This window comes from Trichoplusia ni, chromosome 20 (genome assembly GCF_003590095.1).
Source record: "Trichoplusia ni isolate ovarian cell line Hi5 chromosome 20, tn1, whole genome shotgun sequence".
NCBI lineage: Eukaryota > Metazoa > Arthropoda > Insecta > Lepidoptera > Noctuidae > Trichoplusia > Trichoplusia ni.
Window position 1 is genome coordinate 5,534,438 of NC_039497.1, and position 25,567 is coordinate 5,560,004.

The 25,567-nt window shown below is 34.8% G+C and overlaps 1 protein-coding gene across 6 annotated transcripts in view; it reads right to left on the reverse strand.

Moving 5' to 3' along the window:
- The window catches only part of LOC113503782 (Ig-like and fibronectin type-III domain-containing protein 2), a 133,945-nt gene that overhangs the window by 58,172 nt on the left and 50,206 nt on the right, over positions 1 to 25,567 (reverse strand). For 4 of the 6 annotated variants that reach the window (XM_026885874.1, XM_026885873.1, XM_026885868.1 and 1 more), the window contains one exon: positions 15,260 to 15,282. The exons of 1 other annotated variant lie outside the window; for it this stretch is intronic. The gene's annotated coding sequence lies outside the window, so the exon portion shown is untranslated. Of the gene's footprint in view, positions 1 to 3,083; positions 3,538 to 15,259; positions 15,283 to 25,567 lie in introns of those variants that run through there. One more of the 6 variants, XM_026885872.1, reaches the window with a different exon arrangement.

Here is a 25,567-nt window from a genome sequence, read left to right on the forward strand (position 1 = left end):
TGTGACGAGGGTGTTGTCAGTTACACACAAATCTCCCAATGTTGCCAACTGTGATGTTGATCGATATGACCCTTGTTCACTGCCATGCACAAATACATTTCTAAAATTTGTACGTAAGCGTAAAAGCGCGTATTTTTAACTTAAAATAAAGTAACCGATTTAAAATTTAATAAAACAGAAAAAATCCTCTCTGCGTACAACAGCACAATTTTTTGAAAAACGAACAGCTATGCTTTATTGTTATGCATTCCGAAAACGCCCGTAAAACAACGCAATTTAAAATAATATTCAATAACAGCAACAACAACAATAAAAAAATACATTTAAAACTATAACAATTTTTTAAATATAGAGGCATCAAAACGAAAAGACCGAACATAATATTTTACATTCCATTTTCCACAACGTTGCGTCAATATGAAAATAGAATATCGTACGGCCATTTTAGTGTTATGCCAGTTAAAAAATTCTCAATTTGAAAGTATTCAAATGGAACTGGCCGCGACACGACAGCATGCCATTCTGTTCACCAATTATAATTTCGTATTTTTGAAGTTGGAATGTAGTTGCGGCTATGTTTGATCGGAGTTGTTTGCCGTATTAAAATTGAACACCTCTATAAAGGTTGGCAAATTTTAAACAAAGGAAAGTCTTTTCAATATTATTTTCTGCTTTTAAACTTTTAGATGTTTTGCTAGATAATAAACTTTGCCTCAATTTAGCGTTAAAGATCGTTTGAAGTAGTTCTTAAAGTGTTTGAGCTATCGTATTTTCATCTCATACTGAGGCCGTGTTTTAGAACTAAAGTAAAACTTTCTATTCCTTTTTGCGCGATCTCTTTACTAGTTTGCTCCATATTATCTGAGAATATTCGCAGCGGGTCTGTGGTTGAACGTTGGTTGAGCGGGTTACTAGACTGAAAGGTTTATTTCTTTTTGCTCTGTTTTTCCCTTATGTAGATATGCCTATGTGTAACATGAAAGTTTTAAAAAATACCTAAAAGTATTCTTCAAAAGTTGCTCGTTCAAAAATAATACTTGAAAAATAGTATTGCTTGGTTTATATTTAGCGACGCTAACACCGCACAAATTTAAAATTCAGCGGTACCAACATTTAAAAAATAAAGCTCGCTTGCGAGTCTAGCTAGTGTGATTAAGTTTTTCCATTCTGCAACTCTTCTTTGATGAGTTATTTTCAGTCGCACAACGCGAATGGAATTTCAAATTTAAAAGTTTCCTTGTCATCGCTGCGCTTCGTCCGCTGAAATTCAGAATCTGATGCAATTTTTTAAAAGCAGCCTTTTTTATACATTCGTCCGTCCTTTCGCGGCCATTTTGGATTTTATATTTAACGTTGAATTAGTACGTCTGTACTCTTTGGTAAGCGTTCGTTTTTTAAAGAGTGAAGAGTGGTCGTTTTTCGTATTTGGTGTGGAACGCGAATTAGATTATTTAAAAGAAAACAATAGCAGCTGGCTGTTTGCCAGCACTCGGTATGAATTCGTAAAATTGAAATTTCACGAACAATTTGCTTCGCCAATTGTTATATGGTTAGTCGAGGGGTGTAAATATGAATTTTAAATGGCGGGTTAACGAAATTCAGGATTTTAAATATGACATTCAAATGTATATTTTATTAGATTTTATTTAAGGTTTGAAGCATTCTGTTTGATTTTTTTAATGAAGTACCTGAATAAATTGATGATTTTACTTTTTTTATGGGACCAACCTGCGCCTCCCGCTCATCATAGCAAATCCTAACTAGAATCAACTGTCATAACCAACAAATCTATATTCTATACTAATATATAAAGCTGAAGAGTTTATTTGTTTGAACGCGCTAATCTCAGGAGATACTGGTCCAAATTGAAAAATTCTTGATTCAATGGAAAATGTGGCAAAAACGGAGACAAATATTCAACTTCGAGGGCTTCCGTTCAAAAATTCCTTACTTATATCTTCTAACCACGCGGACGAAGTCGCGGGCAACAGCTAGTATACCCATAGCTCGGTTTGTCCGCATGTGGGAGACAAAAAGCAAAGGTAAGCTACACCAGGAATAAGACATCAGCAACTGAGTTACCACCATCAATAAACAGCATTTTTATATTTAGGGTTCGTAAGATTATATTGCTAGCAGTTTCTGTTTTAAATTATAAGCATGTCAAAAGCTTCTGAGTGCATCGAAATATGTTCTGGTCGCAATAAAGTCTTGAATAGATCGTAATCGTAAACAGTCTTATAATGCATTACACTTGATTTTCAATTTGATTACATCAACATTTCGTTATTTTTCTATGTCCCATTATTAAAAACATCCCACACCACCAAAGCACTCAAAGCTCAAATATAAAATTCTCACAGTCGGTGCATTCGAAATTTCAAATTCAGAATGGAACATCATCGGCGGACAGAAAAGAAAAAAATACGTTGAAAAAAACACATCGCCATTGAATCGGAAAACAAAAGGATCGGTGGAATCCTTGTGAATGGTCGTATCTATAAAAAGGCGGGAACAATGGCGTAGTGAAAAGAGATTTCTGAAATCAGAGCTATCGCGGAAACAATAAAGATTTTTTTCCCATTGACGTGGCGTCGGTTTGGCCGAGGTGAAAATGTCTATGGTTTTATCGTTATATCATGTTTATTCCTTGTTTTCCGCGTAAACGTATTATTGTTAGGACGACATTTGCATCTTTGTCGCTTCTGTGGTAAGTTTTAATACCTATTGGTTTTTGTATTTTGTCTGCATTTTTCTATATGACGGTTTTGTTGCTTGCATATGTTCAATACGGTGTGAAAGTCAGACAAAGTATAGATACGGTAACATATATGTGAATATGTTCATTTAAATTGTAGACAACTGTACCTAACTGGATGTTGCTGTATGAATCTTTTCATGACTACCCAAAAGATAAATATTTTTTACAGTGTCAATCCAATTGTATGATTATATAAATTTTGTTCAACATCAACTCCTGAACGCCGAAAGATATTTCGTGTCTAGAATCCGTCGAACAGTTACATTATATGCCTATATTACATACACAAATATTAAAAAAAAAACATAATTTTAAAACTTACTAAACAGTTCTTAACAGACTTCACGTTTATCCATAACTCCTATAAAAGGAATGTAAATCGCAAAATGTCCCCTCACTATTTTTGACATTCATACCATGTCATCTTCTTACACAACATTGCACTAAACGTCAACGAAATATTTGTCAAACACACACATCCAACGGATGTTACCCAAGCGAGCCTTCGCGACTGCTGTTTGCACGGCGACCTGCGCGTGCGCTCCCAAGCGGGCAATTGTGAAAACTGCGCAAGGGCAACTTGCATCAATATTGTCGTATTATTAGGGTTGAGTGACTTTAATAATTTGAAATAATTTTATGCTATTTTTTGGTGATTAGTGTCATTACAATGGGTATACAAATTGTTGGTTCAATAAATGAAATAAGAATTACATTATCATAATTACGCAAATACTAGCGATAATCTAATATATAAAATTCCCGTATCACGATGTTAGTTACCGTACTCCTCCAAAACGGTACGACCGATTCTTATGAAATTTTGTATACATATTGGGTAGGTCTGAGAATAGAACAACATCTATTTTTCATACCTCTAAGTGACAAGGGTTGCCCACACGAAAAAAATATATTTTATTTTTTAGACGATATTGTTTGTTTTTATCTTTTTTATAATGTGGCTCTAAAAATACATACAACTAGAAAAAAAAATCGGCAAAACGACGTTTGCTGGGTCAGCTAGTATATGTATAAAGTTTATTTATATTAAAAAACAAAGTAATAATTATTAATGTCAAGAAGAACTACTAAAAAGGGAATGGGAAATTCATACATTTTTAGCGATTCGTAAACTACTTATGTAACTAGTCCCACGTGTGTAGTTGCTTTAGCTGTATTGAAATAGTATATGGGTGACATTTAACAAAAAAAATCGATTGAAAACATACGGACAGACAAAAATATTCTGACCATAACCGCAAAGTCCTTGCTTCCTAAACGGGTAACGTTACGCGCGTTTGTGGTTACAGGGTTGTCACTCTTAAGTGTTATACTCTAAGATTATTTATATTTATAAATAATTATTCTCACTCCTTCCTGGAACGATCTTAATAGGTAGACTATTTGTGAACAAAAGACTGCTAAACCCTATAGACAAAATAGGCCCTATAGACTAAATAGTATGTGTATAATTAGGTTATAGGTTTAAAAAAATAATATCACCCTATAAATACCCCACTGGTATGGACCAAAGACTCCCGTGCCCCGTGCTATGGAGCACGGTCTTCTCATATGTGGAAAATTTGAGCATCGACTAATACGCGAGCCCGCTGTGGGTTTGTAAGTACGGGTAACCGATTTCTACGATATTTGGTATGGAGATAACTGATACTAGTAAACACATAGACCTATATCCAGTTCGTTAAAAGAAGGTAATGCTATAACCAAGATCTAGGCAGACGAAACCGCGAGCAACAGCTACTACTGTATAAGTCCAAGGTAGACTGAATTATTTAAATACTGACATTGACGTTAGCATATTGCAACAAAGAAACAAATCAATTTATTATAATTATTGTCTCATTTTAATACTTCCTTCAGTTCATGCCAAGTGAATTTGCAAGTCAGAGTTTTGTCACCACCTGAGATATTGTTGTTCCTACATCATCTTATATTAAGACTAGAGTTTCTTTAGGTTCAGGATCTTCCCAACATCTGTCTATTCCTTATCACTCAATAACAAATATTGCTCTGCTGGATTGTTATTATTCTATTAAAATAAGCTCATCACCGAAAACGATGGAAGACATTAAAGATCATAAAAAAAATCCATAAGGATTTTAATCGTTTTACCGAAGGTGTTTTCATAAACATTCGAGTCATGAACAATGACACCCCGTCTAAAAAAAAGCGTTTGTGGATCATAAAAAGGCTTATCCTACACATAGGGATCAAACCCATTACATATTGGCACATGGCTATCTGTGCAGTCAGTTTCTTTTTTTAATAAAATTCTTTCGACAATCACCGATCACTATTCACCAGCTTAAAGTTCGTTAATAGGTAGTTCATACACCAAATAAATAAACAAAATTACTAATAAATAATTCTAAACTCATAAACCTAATTCTTGCGTGGCAGCCCTACGCAATGCGCACGCGCCTTCCTCCGTCCCTTCTGATCTGTATGCGGCTCGCAGTATCAAGGCTAACTACATCTGCACCGAGTTATCTAAGCATTAATTAGTTAATTGTTATTTTATTGTCGCGACAACTATGTGAGTGAAGAATCAAATGACGACCGATCTTGAGCTTGTTTGATGATTTAATTTGACCTGGTTAGAAAAGATCTGATGATTGTAATCAACCAGCTAAGCGTGTGTGTTAGTTGCCATCTATCTTAAAACCAAATTCTATCAAAAACTGTTTAGTGGTTTGGGCGTGAAAAGATAGTTAATTTGTCTTATATAGGTGTGATTCATTATTTTTTATTTGAACCGATCACGGCTATTTTGCCTTGCATTTGTATAAGTTTGTATTAAGTATACGTTTAAAAAAGCAGAAAAAGCCTTATTTTTTGTTGTTTATTACATTGCTTTATACGTTGCTTAACCCCGATTTTCATTTCATTCATTTTAATTTGTCGTCATAGATGTTTAAGCTAAATGTATATTTACTTAAAAACATGGAAATAAATGGGGTGATTAACTTTGTAACAAGTAAAATTTTAATTCCAGATCGACTCTATACTTATATTAATTAGCAGGGCTCAACAATATTCAATAAAATATACTTATAATGAAGCAGATTATCCTCATCTGAATTATAAACATCTATTGACCAAGGATGCTAATGCAGGCCTGTCGTTAGTATAGTCTCATAATTACCATGTTGAGGTCAGCTGGTACTTACTGTACAGTCCGCTTTTGTTGAACAGCTGACTCCGTTAGCATAATTGAATTATATACGTACATAGTAATCTGGTAAAGCTGTGATAGCCAGTAAGAGGGCAGAGGGCCAAGTCTAATGTCTTGAGTTCGATCCCAAGGCCCGCATCGATTTTATACATTCAAAAAATTGTTGCGGGTCTTGCGATCATCTGTGTCGTATTCATTTTTTTTTAAATTCATTATAGAAATAAATAATGAAAAAAAAACAATATATAAATAAATATGACAAATGCCACACATTAAGTGTTTCGGAAGGCACGTTTAATGTTTAGCTTGATCTCTTCTCCGTTGTGGCAGATTGACGTCCCTTTGGGCTGTATGAGATCAGAGAGTGCACTTGTGTTATGGCACTCTCTTATGAACTGTAATACATCTTGCAGCTGCCCGGTGTATCGCGACATTGGACGCTGTGGCCGAAAATCAATTTCAATCAGGATATTATTTTAAAACCCCGTATTTGAAGTACAGAGTCGTAAGACAGATTATCAACAAGCATGATCTTATATCACCAATTTACGGTTGAGTACTGACGTTTTTAACGCTTCGTACCTAAAGGGAAAAAGCTGATCCCTATTACTAACGTTCCGTGGTCTGTCCATCCGTCTATCACCAGGCTGTATACCACAAATTATATATTTATTTTACCAGACTAACAACAAAAACAAAAAAAAAGATTTAAAATCATGACACTTCGTCTATTATAGTTTTATTATTCGTGACTCAGAAACGACATTTTCCTGTTCAGCAGAATTTTTCATTCAATCAGTTGTTCAGTCGTATGCAATACTCAAAGCAATAAAAAACCACATTAAACTACATGACCTAGAGCGTCTACATTAGGCGAACATAATTATAATAGTTCCCTTCTTGAACAGTTGACAATACACCTTTATCAAGGTCCCAGTTATTACGTTACATAAGAATTAATTGTTGTGACGATAGACACCCATTATCTTGAGGTCAGAGGGTTGCAGGTAAACCTTTTACACAATGGATATCATGTTTGTAATATGTGACGTGATCATATGGTAAGACTAAGTTTGTCGTAGCTTCTTAAAGTTTTTTTGCTGTGTAAAATGATAAACGTACGGTAAAATATTGGTTTAAGTATATAATTTAAGGCAAGATTTGTTTTCGTTTTGTCTATAAATTGCAGTACGGTAAGGACCAATTGCAGTAAGGTACTTAAAGCTATACTGCGTAAGATTTTTGTACTGGATTCAATTGCGTCTTACGTAAGATCCAATTAATCGTCGTTTTGGTCTTGCTGTTCTGAGTAGAGATTTCTCTGCATGAGGGTGCTGGTTCGATCCCGATACAAACAACTACTTTCTGTGAATTATTTAATGCCGGTATTTGAAGCTCATCTTTTAATTAATATCGACCACGCACGTGCAAAATATATAAGACGCAAAATGTGTTTGTTATAAAAGTGGTGGCTTTTTATTTTTCCAAAACATTATCATCACATCTATTTATTGGTTTTCTCATTTTTAAAATGTTTTGACACTATTATTATTGAAATACACCCGTTCCCCTCTCGATTAAGCATTAAGAAGAAATACAATACAATAACTTTTCCATACTATAAGTACAAAGTAACTCATTGTTTTCATTATAATCATCCAATTATCCAATTAAAGTTAATTCAATTTCTTTGGTTGGATCTGTTCTCGTGTCGTCTATAATGATCGAGACATGCGCAGTTTTGCACGAACGCAACAATAATATGGCCCTAATCGCAAGGAATGACAAGAACCGGTTTTCAAGAAAAACAATCATTTCGTATCCTCGTCGTGATAATAATTGTGATGACTGGTATGTTGGTGTCGTGGTTAGTAGGCCTGACTGCTATATCGGAGGTCGTGAGTTCGATTCTAAACCAGGATAGATGTTTGTGTGATGAGCACGATTTGTTCTGTATCTGGATGGAAATTATCTATATTTTTTACGTATTGAGAAATGTATGGATGTTCGAAAATGATTAAGCAAATTTTTTGTTCTAATCTTTTGAATATTAGATAGATCACATAACTCGGCTGGTTTCGGAATAGATTTATACGCAATCGTGCATTATTTAATTTTCATTAACAAACCAAGGTTTCTACAAAAAAAAAACCCATATTAATGTTCTGATTCCTTAGACTATGTTTGCTTGTTTTATAGTCGAATCCTTTTTAGGAAATGTCAAAGACCCTGATCAATCTTTTTGGATCTAATAAGACTGACCACTGATATTTCTGACCGGTTGTGCCTTAGATAGATATTAGCTGATCGAATACGATGTATTGTTAGGAATTATTTTGTTATTTTCACACAAGTCGATGTCGTTATGACTCTGTAGTTACATAGATTGTCGTTGGCTGGAATACACTAGATGTAGGTTCTAACCTAACCCAGGAGAAGTACTAATGTGACTTCATCAAAGTCAAAATTCTTTTAATTATTATTCTAGCTACTGATTAAAGTCGAATAAAAACATCGTTAGAAACGTAAATAGGCTGATATTAATTAAGAGAACTTTACTATTAAAAATGTAGTCTCTTATAGTCTTATATTATTACACATACTATGATTTTTTTCAAGGAGGAGCTCGTGGCTAAGCTATAACCGCATAAGTGATTCGATCACAGGTTAAGCTATGGTTGGTCCGTAGATGGGTGACCATCTTTGTCATAACGAGCTCCTCCGTGTTTCGGAAGGCACGTTAAATTGTGGGTCCCGGCTGTTTTTCCTACATCTTTGACAGTCGTAACAGGTAGTCAGAAGCTTGAAAAGTCTGACAGCCAGTCTAACCAAGGGGTATCGTGTTGCCCAGGTAACTGGGTTGAGGAGGTCAGATAGGCAGTCGCTCCTTGTGACATACTGGTACTTAGCTGAAACCGATTGGACTGGTAGCCGACCCCAACATAGTTGGGAAAAGATTAGGCCGATGACTATGATTTTTTTCAAATTTGAACTATAATAACAATAGTAGTTTTAGACGCGGCATAAAAAACACCCTCTGAAATTACTTTTGTCTGTAGAAAGAAACAGCCGAATAGTAAAACATTGTTTTAATGCATTAGTATACAAGCCGAATACAAAACTTCCAATGCCGATATAGTGGAAAACTTATATTACATTCAGACATACTTTTTTGACAAGTGACGTGGCTTTGACATGTCAGTTCAATACATTTGAGCACCAGCGTTAGTGCTCGGGATAATGGGACTTGTCTATAGGCTCGCGAACTTTGGGAAACGTTGGATCCCCTCGTCATAAAAGCATTTGAAACATTCAAACAATCTCGTTTCATATCTAGGTTATTCAGGTGAATGAATGTAAAGTCCTTTGCCATGTAATGTCTATAGAATAGAATGAGTATTTGGACTGCCCTGTTGGTCTAGGGTTAATTTTTCTGTCTGCTGTACAGAGGAGGTCTTGGCTTCGATTCCCACCTGGACAAATGTTTGTTTGATGAGTACGATCTTTTGTTCTGTGTCTGGGTGTAATTTATCTTAAATATTTATATTAAGAAAAAAAAATATTGTCTGTCAGTAGCCTAGTACTCAAAATACAAGCTTTGTTTAGTGCGACACTAGATGGCGTTGTGTTAAAAATAAAAAAGTCGTTTAAAAATCGTTTGTGTATCTTCGTGTGTCGATCAATAATAATACAAACACATCGATAGGTCTGTAACCTTTAAATAAACTAGTTTGGTGTGAGATTTAAACGATCATGATTTATAATTGTTTGCAAATGACTTGTTTGTGTGGGGGCAATGAACTGGAATCGTTTCCGAAATTAGTTTTTGCATTTTATGGCACGGGAATGGTAATAAAATTGTTATTTGTTATTTCACCGTTTTAATGACAAAAATCTTGTTTTATTATTAGGTTATTTCATTAAAACACTCTATTTTTTCCAACTAAATACTAATTAATAAGTTTCCCTAATAAATATTCTGAAACTCGCCACATTAATTGATCGTTTCGAAACAGAAAATTTATATTAAAATAGTTATTAATCAAAACTTTGAAAGTTAAGTAAAATTGAGACAGGTAAATTAATTTACGGGAAAACTCAATAAAATCTAATAAGGTTTCAAAATAAGACTCTATGAAACTTAAAAGTAAATTTAAATTAAAACTGAAACATAACCTAACCCGAAAATATAACCTTTTAAACTACGAATCTTGTAAAAACACCTTAATTCTCAACGTTTTAATTAAAGTCAGGACGAAACGAAATTTTGGTAGGAATTAAAAAAAAAGTACTCATTAAGAGATCCTGTACAATAGTAAACCTGCTCTATTTTCTACCAATAAGGTCGAGTTTCGCTTGTGCTGGTATCCAGGAACTTTATAATGTAGTGTACTCGCTTCCGTACCGTTCTGTTTTGATGTGCGATCCTAAAGGTCGATGCTCATGTGTTTTGAAATATTAATGTTACTTAACGCGGAAGAAATATCGACACCATAGAATAAATGATGTAATCAAGGTCTTTATAACTAACAATTAAATTGTATTGGAGTTATTAAGACTTTTTGTTTAATAAACTTCGTTTGTTCGACTCGCGACCCCGTCGTGTCAGCTCATGATTAAGGACTCCGGTTGGGTTTGAAACTAGTCGGGCACTCCCGATAAATACGCTTGAACTGTTGCATTATTTAGTAAGAAATCGTAAATCCTAAAATGTTCGATGGTATTTGAATCAGTTTAGTTTGGAGTTTTTGTTTTATTGAAGACACATTATTGGAGTTTTAATGTAATATCTGAATATAATATTATATATATTGGATTACTCTCTTTTTCTCAGCCAGGGCAAGACAGCAACCAACTGTTTTTTTTACAAAATATGAGTTTGCCACTTTTTCGCGACATTGATTGCGTTTGGCGCGGGCATCCTAGGACTAATGTTTTTTAAACTCTGACTAGCAATGAAGCCTACTTTTATTGATGCGCGCTAAAATAATACTAATTATACCTCCACTTGAATATGGAAAATCCATCAACTTAAATTACCAGAATTAGAGTTGCATAAAGTATGAGCGATACCCATACATAAAGATTTTCGTTGAAATATAAACGCAATGTTTTAAAGTCCAGTGAAATAAAATTAAATAATATTAAGATTTCCACGTCATTTGCCTTGAGGGCACAAAAGCGAGCCATAAATATAGCGTATTAATGTTAATTCCATGTAATTAATACACGGTTACATAATCCCAGAATCCGTTTACTTAACAAAGTAAACATTAATTAAGGATGCAATTAATTGTCCGTGACATATCGATCTCATCGTGTTGCACGACCTTATGTAAAGCGCTGATCATCTTCATAAAAAACAATTATATTAACTCCAAACGTGACTTAGAAAAACGCACCCATCCTCACCAACCAGCACCTTCAAGATAACACTTCCGCAATAAAACCTTTATCCCATGATAAATAGAGTTCAATTTCCTTCACCTGTAAACGAGCTCCCATAATGCACTGACCATCACATTAACGCTTCTTTATCTCAACTTTATTACGGTCGCGTAAAGTTCCTTTTTGCTTGGTCGTAAATTGTTCGGTTATCAGATAGGTGAGTTTCCGATGCTGGCTCGTTTATAACCATTATCTCATGAATGTTATGATGTTTGATTGCGATGACGTCATACGCATTCAATCTATTTTCGGTGACGGAGAGCTGACAGGGGTTGAAATATAACTTTTTATAGAAATCGGGGGGTTGGGAAGATGGCTGGTTGTGGATCGCATGACTTGGGGTCTTTGAGGGAGCTGTTTACGGTGGAAACGTGGGCGGTTTGTAAATGTTCCAGATTAGGAACGGTTTGTGTCTGATTTAGGTTGGTAATCTCATAATTAGGGAGATTTAGAAGCAATGGACTGAGAATCCTTATACTAATTGCCCTATTTAGTTTTAGAGGTTGTTGTTTTGGGTAAGTAGCTATTTGTATTTGATTCGTGAACTAATGCCAGGAATCGGTTTAAACTCGTTATTGAGTGGTTTTTCCTGGATATCATTATATAGAATTACTGCTATCCACGATTACATGTATACACCTATAATCCTTGGTTATTATTAATCCAATTTATAAAAACCACAAGTACCTCAAAATTGGATCAGATATTTAATTTGCAACTACAATAAAACCTTAATAAAGAAACTCAATAATAAACTCTGATAATCTCCAAACCTCTACACAACCTCACGAAGACTAATTAGACAAAAATTGGTTTCTTTAAAAATAGACGACACTTGGAAAGATTAAGGTCATAGCCGACAGAAAGGTCAATGACACCGGTAGAGGTCAACACACAAATGTGACCTTTATGTAACGTGACGATATGATGATAATCATTGATTGAGTGCTTTTGAATTGGAACGTTTTAGTCGATGTTGTGTTTGTCTGTTTACTTTCTTGTTAGTATGTTTTAATAGTTTTTAATAGAGTATTGATAGGTAAATTCCAAAAAATCAAAATTATAATTTTTTATTTCAAATAGGCCGTTATTCAGGCATTTTTAATACGTTAAAATAATGACTCTAGTTGCACAGTAAGGTAATTCGTTTCTGGGTATATACTAATGTTACGAGTTGTAAATGAGGAAGACTGATTATTACTGATTATTGTTGAGATAACATCGATGGAAAAGATTTGATTTAAAGTTGCTCAAGATCGAATAGTTTCGTAGTCATTTTATAGGTAAAACTGCCGGAACGGTGGACGCAAAAGATTAAAATTTAAAGGTCCGGTAAACTAAATTGAATGGCTGACTTTTCCAAACTATGTTGGGGTCGGCTCCCAGTCTAGCTGGATTCAGATAAGTACCAGTGTTTTACAAGGAGCGACTGTCTTTCTGACCTCCACAACCCAGTTACCTGGGCAACACGACACCCCTTAGTTAGACTGGTTGACAGACTTTCAAGCTTCTGACTACCTTGTAGCGACTGATAAAGATGTATGAATAACAGCCGGGACGCACAATTTAACGTGCCTTCCGAAACACGGAGGAACTCGTCATGACAAAGATAGTCAGCCATCTACGGGCCTACCGCGTCAAGCGTAGCTTAAGCTGTGATCGATTCATGTATGCAGTTACAGCTTAGCGACAAGCTCCACCAAAAACAAAATATTGTCTAGATCTTATTACATGATAGACCTTTATCAATATAGGTACAGTAAATAGAACATTTACCAAAATCACTATCATCTGCCACTGCTTAAGTATTTCAGTCTTAATTACAAATACACAAACGACGTACGACGTACCAACATAATGAAGTGATTTAATGAAATGACAGGCGATACCCGATACAGCTACAATACGGCTGTGTGGACAATTTGTATGAACATTTTATGAACATACTATTGATGTTAAGGTTAGCGAGTCTTCTTCATCGGTCAAGGTACTGATTAACTTGTTTAGTTTACCTTATATGGAGATTGTATTGAGTTGTGTTCAGCCATCAAAGAAGGTTTGATTGCTACGTTGTTTGGGTATAGATTTGATTCGAGTTCATTTTGTTCTGTGTCACTTTTAGGGCTGAAAGACTTTAGTTTATACGGCGTGCTATGAAAAGTGACAGTGGTATGCCGTGGAGTATGTTGACGTTTCTTCTTCACAGACAAAGCATTAAAAAGCGGTGAAGGGTGGGCGATACAGGGAGCTCTCTATGTTAAATGAATTGGACGTTCAAAAATTGCTACTTAAAAAAAAAACAAATTTATTTTGTCAAGATAGGCTAAGGTTAGGTTCGGTAATTGGTTTGCTTTTTAAATAACCTTTAGTTACTTAGAGCAAGAGTTGATGAATCAATTTGTTCTGCACCGGTGTGGAGTCCTCAAATAGGGCAGAACTGTTTCAATAATTAACTAACGTCTTTCGATGCTATCTCGATGCATTTTTTTGTCGATGTTTTTTTTTTCTCTACGTGTGGAGGCTTGTACATAGCGATTTTGTGTCTGTAAGTCTTTTTTAATACATAATGAACTATGGTGTGTAGAGGGCGGTCACACTTCACCAAATTCTTTTTTTAACTAGACATAGAAATTCTAAGATGTTCAGAAAATAACAATTTTATTTCTTCAATAAAACGTGCTATATTAGCGTCTCAGTAATTATATTATATAAATTACAGCAATTAAATGACAATTAATACATTGTTGAGGAATTAATTACATTATTTACTATTTGCAATGCAATTTAATAATTGCTAGTAATAATTTAATTAATGTTATCTATTGCTTGTGAATTATATAATAGAATTTATTATTACCTAATGAGTGCCATATGGGAAGAAAACAATAATGAAAAAAAAACATGGATAGGATTCTATTTCAAAAATATTGGTTCGAAATAAAAATAAAAGTCTATTTACTATTTAAATTCAAAAGAAACCTCAAATAACAATATTCTCTCATTACTCAACAAAGACTAACCAAAACAAACAAACAGAGTGTTAACAACCGAAAAAAATATGCAAATATTTTTCGTGTATGGCAACAAATACTTGGCCTCTAACCATTATGACATACTGTATGACAGATTGCCAATGTCATACACTAAGGTCACGTATTGTTTAAACAAATGGAGGAATAAGCGGTAATAGGAGCTTGTTTCATCTCCCATTGTTAGAACAAGGTTTTAACTTATATGTGAATAGGTGTATTTAAAATAATATTGTTATCGTGATGAAAATATTGACTAAGTCCGTTATTATGATCACCTACCATGGTGATCGAGAAAGAAAAGAGAAAAATAAATCCGAGTAAGAAGTTGTCAATTAAGAGAAAAAAGTCCTACTTGAATTAGTTTTTTCTGCAGGGGTTCACAAACATTTACGTCACTTCCAGAAAAAAACAGACTAAGAATTAGTATTAATTATGAATCGAACAAATGCTTGTCCGATACAAAAAACAATACCGAAAAGTATCTTAGTTCATTAGTTTATAAAATTTTACTCTGTACACTACAATACATACATATTTCTTTGCTTTCCAACATGAGAATAAACTAATTTAAAATAAATTAACGAACAAAAATATAGTGTATAATTCTTCACCCATATTTGGGCCTGTAGTGCTTGTCAAGCAAGTCAAAGTAACATTACTAGTCGAAAAGGTATTTCTATTGCAATGTTATACATATTAAGGTCCTCATCGTACTAAAAAAAAATTATATCATTTACAAAAACAACTAAACATTCTTGCAAATACCTCACACCTGTCTTCCTGTCTTCCCATAAACAATTACCATAAGTATGTAACACTTACATCAACGCAGATCACAGCGAAACCTGCAAAAAAAAACAAAATCATCAATATTCATGGCGTTTGAATATGCGTACATAACATTACTGCATAATTTATAAGTGCGGTTATGGTATGGAAGTCACTACGCAGTGTGGTGGATGTTAGGGTACGTACACACTATATGAACCGCCTTCTAAATCTGTAAGTACAAAAATGAATCCCTATTTCACTTGGTCACGGCATCACGCGTGAACGGCTGGACCGATTTCGCTAATTCTTTTTTTGTTTTATTTGTTATTATCAAGAAAAGGTTCTTATAAAAGGAAAAAACATAGAAATATGTGTGAAAAATTGGAAAATTTAAGAACACTTAACTACCATATTAAGTAATCCTGACATTTATTACGATAGTGATATGTTGGACCCATATCCGCCCCTAATAATATAAAGGCACCGGGAACGAGACCTACGTATTCACGCGGGGAAAACCGTTGCACAGTAAGTTGAGAATATTGTACTTGTGGAAGCGGGATGGCGCTCTACACTGAGTGCGCTTTCTCGCTCCCACAGCTGTCACAGTTCTACTGTAAGATGTACTAGTAGGCCGTTTGGGGTATTGGGAAGGAATGTTAGCGAACTTAAGGGAATCGTGGTTTCTCATTGTATAGTCACGTATAAGGCTTTAATGTGTAAAGGAAATTGAGGTTATTATAGTAAATAAACAGTATTTTATATAGAAAATAATTTGAAAGAGTATTCGGTTTCCTTATTTAAGAGAAATCAGGATATGAAGACTGAATATACCGATAGTTTTAAGTGTGAGGAATTAAAATAAAATTATTTATTACATTATTATCTTAGTACTCGTTTTATTGATGTCATTCAGGTCGACATCATTATGATATAATTATGACTTATTGACTTATAAGTAGCCTCTATGTTCACTATATTAAGCAGGTGATCGTAAGTTTAATATTATATTAACAAACTGTATACCAACTAATTGTAGGTATAATTTTTTTCATTATATGAGTTAAGAGTTTAAAATAGTTAAATATTTTTTTCACTACACAAGTATTTTTTCCAGTCCATTCCAGTAAAAGTGGTTTGTTAAAATTTATTGTATCAGGAATTTTACAAAAGCGCTTTTTTGTTTATAGCTTTATGCTCTACCACCAATACTTGGAGTCACACTAACGCAGTTGAGGAAGTAAGAAGGCGCAAATGACAACAGAAGCTACATCACTTTAAGATGCGCTAAAAGTTCGCCAATACTAACTATACAGAACTAGCTATTCGCCCGCGGCTTCACCCGCGTCGACATCCGTTATATCGCGTTTCCAAGAGAACTCTTCAAAAGTCCGGGATAAAAACTATCCTATGTTCTTTCTCAAGGTCAACTCTATATCTGTACCAAATTTCATTAAAATCAGTTCAGTGGTTTAGACGTGAAATCGTAACAGACAGGCAGACAGACAGAGTTACTTTCGCATTTATAATATTAGTAGGGATGTTCGCGATGTTCATGCCACACTGTTACCGCTCGCCCGCACATGTGCGCGTACCTTTACAATAAACAATATACATGTCTTTACTTCCTAGCTTTTGTTTCCTTATGTTTTTGTTTTTTACAATAATACAGATGGTACAGAATGCATCATCATTGTATTGTGCAATCAATTGTGGAATTTTATGACGGATATCAATTATTTTTTTAATGAGTGTGGTAATTTAAAATATATTCTATTTTCTTAGACTCTGCCTTTGAGAGCAGGTGAGTGAGGAAAGAGGGTTTTTATAAAAACAATATACTTAAAAAAAATGTAGAAATACTCGGAAATTTAATAGTAAATCAGATGAGCTCTCAAGTATTAACACAGTCACTTGTAAGAAATGTTTTAAAACTTTAGCAAACATTAAGCAATCTTTAAAATTTCAGATAAGGTTTCAAGAAAAACGTTAAATTCCTCAAGATGATTATACCTACCATTTCAGATTGAATCCAAAGAACAGATTATGGTCATAAAACCTATGTTTCCAAAATCCATGTTTGTAATCTGAAAACCCTCTTCAATCACAATAAAGAGAGTACCACAAAATCCACATAAATAATTTATACTGCCTCGTTAGTGTCCGTATCTTCCAAATTGGTAGAAAAAGTACCAAATAACGTGGTATTATTGGTGACATAAATATACTGTGGCACTTTAACGGACACCGAGTGACCTTACTTTTTATCTTTATTGCCAAATATTGTTCTGAAGATGTTTTTAAAGATTTATTTGAAAGGGAATCTAAATTGAATGTGACAGTCGAATAAAATGTTCTACGTGTAAGTTTCAGGTCAAAAAATTTATTGAACTGTAGTTAACATTTTTAATTCTTAGTGTTAGAATTCAATTATAAGGGGTTTCGTACCAAACATGAAAAAAAGTGCCAAAAGGCAAAAGAACAAAAGTGCTTTTGTTGCTATAAAACTTAAAATATCGAGGCTAAGCAGCGATTGGCACGGTCACAAATTTGATAGGTATATGGTTTTATCTTTTGTCCGTTTTTACAGTTCCCTCATAGCCACGAATCCACCTCAAACTCGCCTGATTTTATTTGATATTAGCACAGTAATAGTGAGGTAATAGTATCTACTTTACTGTAATATTAAACTAAAGTGTGCTTAGATATTTAGCAGTAAATGTACCTACTAATAAACACGACTAATATTTCAATCAAAATTGGGCGCGAAATACAACACCGCACTCAACTAATCAATAACAAAAACGTGTAATTAGTGAACAATAGTAACTCAACATGAAACGCGCCATTGTAGCACCGCGTTTATCAATTACCCAGACTAATAGAGATTAATGTTTATTATAACATGTCACACAACTAGGTACATGCTAATACCGTATAGTTACCGGTATAGGTATTCCGTAACTGGCAATGGAACAGCAATAGGGGGTAAATCGCTGTCAAAACAATTCCGAAAAAAACGGTTAAAAAAAGTTATTGTTTGAAGTGCGGCAAAAGGGAAAGAAGACCGAAGACAGCATATTTCTTAGTTTTGCCTAGAGCCGAGAAGGACTATATTTTCTTGGGTTAAAAAAGACTTAATAAATAGTATTGTCATCGGGTTTGAAGCTACACTGAAAATTTTAGCCTGCTAGCTTATCGGGAGGTGCCTCAAAATTGAGTTACAAAGATCCAACCACGAGTGAGTGAGTGTATAAAAATCCAAAAGTGTGTGTATAAAAACTTAGGAAATCCAACTCGCTACATCCCCATCCTTAATCCAAGTTTCAAGAATGAAGCAAAGCCACGGCATCTCGAAGGTATGGTGAGGTATGGAAGCCTGGGAATCGTTGTGACTACCGTACTGAGCACCTACCATTAAACCACTTGAAGTTCAACTTCTGCAGCCGTGGGATAGAGATGCCGCTATACCCTGTATAATGCGCTATCTTACTTCCACAACCACGATAGTGTTTAAGAGATAGTGGTAGGTTGCCAGACACTGGCACGCAGCCAATCAGACGCTGCCAATACCACAATAGCTTCGTACACCAGTTAACATGGATGTTTGTGACACAAAAATTGATGGTCATTAAACAATGGACTTTATGTCAACTACATTCGATTGCTTTGATTTAAGTATGATACTGGACCTCAAGTTTTTTAAAAATGCTCTTAATTGAGATCTTTAGTGGGTAAAAGTTAAGGAGCATATTGTCTTTGACGTGGATTTGATTTTTTTAAACCATAATGAAGGTAGAAGGGTCTGCAGAAATTGGGGACTACTTAAGGTAAAAACAAATTCCAGTTTACAAATACACTGTTAGAGAAATATTTTGGCATTTTTTTTTTGTAATTATATTATTATAAAGCTTATAATTATTATTTTTTTAGCTTTACAGGTCGACACAAGCTTCTTCAATAGTTTATTCAAAAACGCTATGTGTATGTAACACATATTTATAGGTAAAGTTATTCTAAAAAGCTGAAAACTATTAATGATGAATACCCTTAGAAATTCGAAGAGAAAATTAACCGTCGCTCGCCGCGAGTGGTCTAAACGACCGTACTTGACAAGCTGTCATTAGGCACAGGTGTTGAACAGTTTAATTTGAAAGCTTGGCTCAATTTGCCTAGATTGTAACGCGGTTTTATCATGAGAAATACTCATAAATTAATTAAAAGTGTAAAGAAAACAGAGGCTTTACTTAAAAAAGGCATTTTTTGGGTTTAAGCCACGTTCAAAATTCCACGGGCTTTTTCAAAAATACGTAAAATAAATAAATAAATGTTTTGTTTCGTTACACAACAAAATTTAAATATAGGTAGTTGAATGTGTTAAAATATAAACGTAGTAAAACTTAAACTAATAAAGAACATTTTTAAAATAGAAACCCTCGCTAAATAATAACATTTTAAGTCACCTACGTTAGCACTCAATTTTTATTTCTACGTTTTCCACATATTATAACTAGATACACGTATAATTTCATTTATTTTTTATCACGTCACGGTATAGCAATTAAATTTATTCAGGCTAGAAAGCTAGTCAGATAGAAACATGAAAATAATCCGACCAAAATTCGCGTCCTCAAAACCTACGCCTCCGCGACTCCCAAAACTTATACAAATTTTATTCATAGTCGTTGTAACGCGAATTTCTTCAGCAAGTAATTACCTATCGGTCGTAATCCAAGTTTTCAGGTAGATTAATAACCCGTGCTTAGATTGCTAAGTGACGAAGGTGTGACGGGGGTGACGGGTCGAAACGACCCCGCGATTGCTTCTTAAACGGTTAAAACAAAATCTAGGTTATTACACTGGGATTGGTTGAATGTTTTAAGCTGTAGCTTGATTTGTTTAACTAATTTATTGCTTAACTTACGAGCGTAAATAAAAGGTTGCTTCAGAAATGCTTGTTTTAAATGTAATCATTTAATAAGCCAGATGATTTCTCTCGTTATATGAGGAATAACTGGCAAGGAACTTAATGCGACGGACATCATAACGAAATTACATTTAAATTTGTAATTAAACCTGAAAACACGTTTTTATCTCAATACGTGACACAAATTCCCTCACCGGTGACCTTATTTCGCTTTTTCCCCTCCTGAATTCAAACTTCAAACTTCAAACTACTAACAAAGTAAAATTACAAAAAAAAAATCATTTTTAAACTATTACTCGGTGTTGTACTCAGTTAACCCTGAACTGCGGTAGTTGGCAGCGCACTCAGGAACAACCTGTCGTCTGCCGCACGATGCGCTGACGTTTTCCGGCATGCGGGCCTTTACGACCTGCCGGCGGCGTGGCGTGGCGCGGAAATTATTTAGGATTCCTTTTTGTATCGATGGCATATGATATCAATGGAATACCGAGGAAGCTAGACTGTTCTATGATAGAAGGTGTATTTGATATGGTCGTTCTTTTGTAACATAATCTATCGTCGTAATATATAAAGCTGAAGTGTTTGTTTGTTTGTTTGAACGCGCTAATCTCAGGAACTACTGGTCCAAATTGAAAAATTATTTTTGTGTTGAATAGACCATTCATCGAGGAAGGCTTTAGGCTATAAACCATCACGCTGCGACTAATAGGAGCGAAGATACAATGGCAAATGTGAAAAAAACAGGGCGAGTATAAATCATAACTTATATCTTTTACCCACGGGGACGAAGTCGTGGGCAACAGCTAGTAGGTTATATTTCGTTTTTTTTCATTTTTTTCCATTCAGCAAAACTAACATTATAAAAGCAAAAGTAATTCTGATTGACTGTTTGTTAGTCAAACCTTCATAGCACAAACGCTGAACCAATTTTAATGATTAAAAATTACGACTTCTTACAACCAAAGAGCTACTTTTACGATTTGTGATACCTAGTGTTGCCGACGAAAAAGCGGGAATAATCATGGCACATAATGGATTCAGACAGGGTCCGCAATTGTAACTTGTTTCTCTTTCCATTATGACACTTATAGGGCATTCCCTTGGCTTCCCTTGGTTTATACCCTGTTCCTCTGTCTTTTGCTCATCGCATCCATCCTATTTCTGCTATCTAATTAACATCACATGCCAATCCCATCTTCTCCTTAGTGAGATTGGGGCTGTTTAAATTTGACCACCTGATTACCCACACATTCAAATGCAATGTAGTATAGGAATATTGCTTTTACAACGAAGAGATACAACATTACATACTTCTCAATATAACCATACTTCCACACTACGCACGTACCCCGACCCCGCCCGCTCTGTTACAACTTGTTATCTCCGAGTGTCTGCGGCGAACATCAAAGGTATTTGGAGACAATGCTTCAGTGACTGGCACTTGATAACACTTGTACAGATATCAATACTGTTTCAACTGATATGATGAAGTTAATGCCATGAAGATGTTCACCGCCGGTTAATAGAGACTGGTATACTTCTTGTATATTGTTTGTGATAATTAAGTATGTCTGGTAAATAATTCGATTGCACGGATAGCCGAGTGGTTGAGGTTACCCACTGAGCGCGACGTGTCGCGGGTTTGTTCCCCGCAGGACAAGCATTTGTGTGATCCACGAATGCTTCTGGGTGTCTTTGGGTACGTGATTTGTATGTTTGTAACACCTCGCGACACAAGGACGAAATTCCTTTCGGCGGGAGTCGTTTTAAAAAAGAAAGAAATGATAACTACTTTTTTATTGAACAAAAGGATGCATATACAATAATAGGAACTATGTAGATTAACGTTGCCACACCTTATATTACATTATATTCATAGTCCTATTTGAGCCCATTTTTGGAAAGGGAGCAGGAACAAAAAAAAATCAATAAATACATTCTTGCAAATTTCGAACGCCTTTCAATTGTTTATTTAAAGCGACTTTATAACCGAAAGAAAATGTCGGCCATCATTATTTTCGCTTTATAAGTTTTGTAAGCGAGTCTTTCATAGTCTGAATAGGGTCAGTATCCGAGACCTTACAATATTATAATCCAAACTGAAAAGCGACTGAAGGATCACTTTCCTCGGTAGCATTCTGGGAAAACAGACACAATACGTTTCCAGTTACCATTGTGTTTGTAACAAAAGCTAAAAGTATTAGGTCCATTTGTATAGATGTAATTTGGGCTAAATACTGAGGGGAGCGTTCAAACCTTTATTTGGAAGGCTTAGGGCTAGGGATAAATTCTAGACAGGGTTTTGTTTAGATTCTAGTTCTTTCTTGTAATCATTACACGTCGAAAGAGTTGTTTCTTTTAATAACTTTCTTCTTTTTTAAGGTTCTGTACCCAAAGGGTAAATACGGAACCCCTATTACCAAGGCTCTGCGGTCTAAACGTTCATCCGTCACCCAGCTGTACCTATCTCATGAACCGTGATATCTAGGCTGTTGTATGTTTCACAGATGATGTATTTTTGTTGTAGATATAAAAAACAAGTACTACGAATAAAGGTCATGGTTAAGCAGCGGTTGTTGCGGTCACAAACTATTAGTCACAAAACCGACCTATTTATCTTAAGCCTATTTGTACGGGACACTCATGAATGTTTCTTTAGTTCGACTCGCGACCCCGCTTTCGCATCAGCTCATGACTTAGGACTCCGGTTGGATCGACTCTAGATGCTCTATCCCGGAAAATACGCGTCAGTAAACCTTTGTATCATTTAAATATCCGTCTATTTGTAGTTGTATATTTCAGTATAAGTAAAAGTTTTAGTAAATACAGATGTTTCTTACCTAGATTTTTGCAGACGATTTCTAATTGCAAGACTTATGGGATATAGTTTATTTATCTTTAAACACACCCTTATATCGCTCATCACACAGGATCGGCGTCGTTGCGTCTAGCATCCATTGACTTCGAAACAAAGCCAAGGGGTGATATTATTAGCATTACAATAACACAAAACAATAAAATCGTTGAAACGAAAACATTAAATATTTGGAGGCAAAAGTCTCAAATCTCATTTCGGATTCTTCCCACAGAGGCGGATCTTTGCGATGTTTGCATAACAATCGATTATTTCTCGATATAATGCTTGGACACCTGTCGTACTCCGCGCGCAATGGATCGTAAACACGCCATGCTAACAATAACAACGTTTTTGTTATTGTAATAAAGATTCTTTTTTGTTTTTGTACTTCCTGAGGAAGAATAATCCAGGATACATTTTATTGTTGTAACCTCATGAATAATTATTTGTCGAACTTGCTCAAAGTCGTGGTTCTAATTATAGAAGTGATCCAAATTTAATCCGAAAATAGGTCATTGTTTTAAATCCATATTAGAATGTATGTTTAGCGCACACGTAAACAGCTGACGGTTTTTTTACTTTTTGATGATCTATGATTTATGTTTAGCAAAGGTATGACCTTTGCTAAACATAAATCTCAAAATCTCTTTGCTGTTCAAAAAAACAATCCAATTGCAATTATCTACCGATCAATCGCTAACCTTGACATTAAGTGATCATGCCGACAGGAAGTGCTCATCAGGGGAACAATGGCGCATGAACCGGATGTCAGCCATTTCGTAGCTCTGCCGCTAATAACACCTCAATTTCTGTTATGCACATTATTTGGTCTGGCAACACCGCACGTGGTGTGGAAAAATGTGAGCTAATTTAATTCGGTCACGTTTACTTACTGGAGAGGAAAATTACTGTATTGTTGGTAAATAATTGTTTGTTTGTCGTGTTTGTACGTATTATACAACAGATAGGTATATTTTTTAACGAAATATTCAATACTTATTATCTAAGGATGGTTTATTGTGAAAAAGAATTACCCACAAAAAAATTATCAAAACATTTAATATTAAATCGATAGCTATTCAAGAACAACGTAAACAGTCAAACAGAAAACAATGACTCGGAAAACAAATAGTATTTGATATTATTTCATAGGACTACTATTTTTCTACACACCGTATTTACAGAATAGATAAGTTTATCAATCTTAAAACTAATGTTCTAGGAGAACTATCCAAAGAAACCAACGAAAACTACATGTAAACCCCAAAAACACACAACTACCCTCTTTTTGTCGCGGTTAAAACATACATCGGGTAATAACCAATAAAAGTGGCTACACCAGTGTAGTTCGGCAATAAAGACCGATAGTGGTGTGACCAGGCAATAAAATTGTTTTACCCCACCCCCACTTTACGACAACCACCCGGAAATTGGGGAGGATTTTGTTGTCATAACGTGGCAACATACTTTTTATTATCCGAACACCGTTTTATGGGCGATCTGCAGATATTTGTGATATTTGCTTATGAAATATGTTTGTCAAGTAAAGTTACTAACATTACCTACGTATAATAAACATTAAGTGTGATGATAGTTTAGACAAGAGAACGAAAATTTTGTGATTCTGTAACAATAGGTAGGCATTTTTTGGTCTGACGTAAAGATACGTTTTACCAATTCCAGTGACTTTATTAATTGTTTTTCTCAATAAAATTATTGTTGAAAAAAAAACTTGGACTTGGAACAACAAAAAATCTCTCTCATTTTTCTTTATATGTGCCTAGTTCTCTGTAATTCTACAAGAAACAGTATTACCTTCTTCGTGAACCAGCCTGCTTCTCTAATGATGTCATTTTAATGGACATCGGTTGTCCACAGCTCCACACGTGAGACTAAACCACTGTTTCCTGCTCTCCTCCCACACTGAACCAGTTCAGTCCGGTGTAATCCGGACCATTCCGGATGCGACGACCACAATAAGGGACTTACTGAACAGTGCTGCCCAGTATTTGTATAAAACAAGATTATATTCAAACTATCCTTCATTCGGTTGGGTATTTATGTTAAAGTGAAGGTTGTAGAGCATCCCGATGTGTTTGTGAAAGCAAGAAAATGTTAAATTGCTTTTTTATTTTGAACTGGATAATTTGTCAAAAAATAATTTAATATGTTTCCTTTAGTTACTAATCACATGGAGTGAAAGTGACCTGTTGTTTGTTTGCTTTTGCTTTTAAAAACGACTCCCGCACACAGTCACACCACAAAAACATCCAGACTCAGAACAACAATTCGTGGATTACACGAATGCTTGTCCTTTACGGGAATTGAACCCGCGACACGTCGGTTTAGCGTATTGAGTTAATAGACACCACGATGAGCCACACACGAACGTGGCTTTTTAGTGATAAAATAATTTTCAAAATCGGTTTAGTATTTCTAGAGATTACAACGTCACAAACTTTACCTCTTAATAATAAAAGAATAAATATAGAACACGTTTTTTTAAATTTAGATAATACTATTCCTAATTTAAATAATAACTGTTGAGAATAGGGTCAGTGACATATTGATTTAT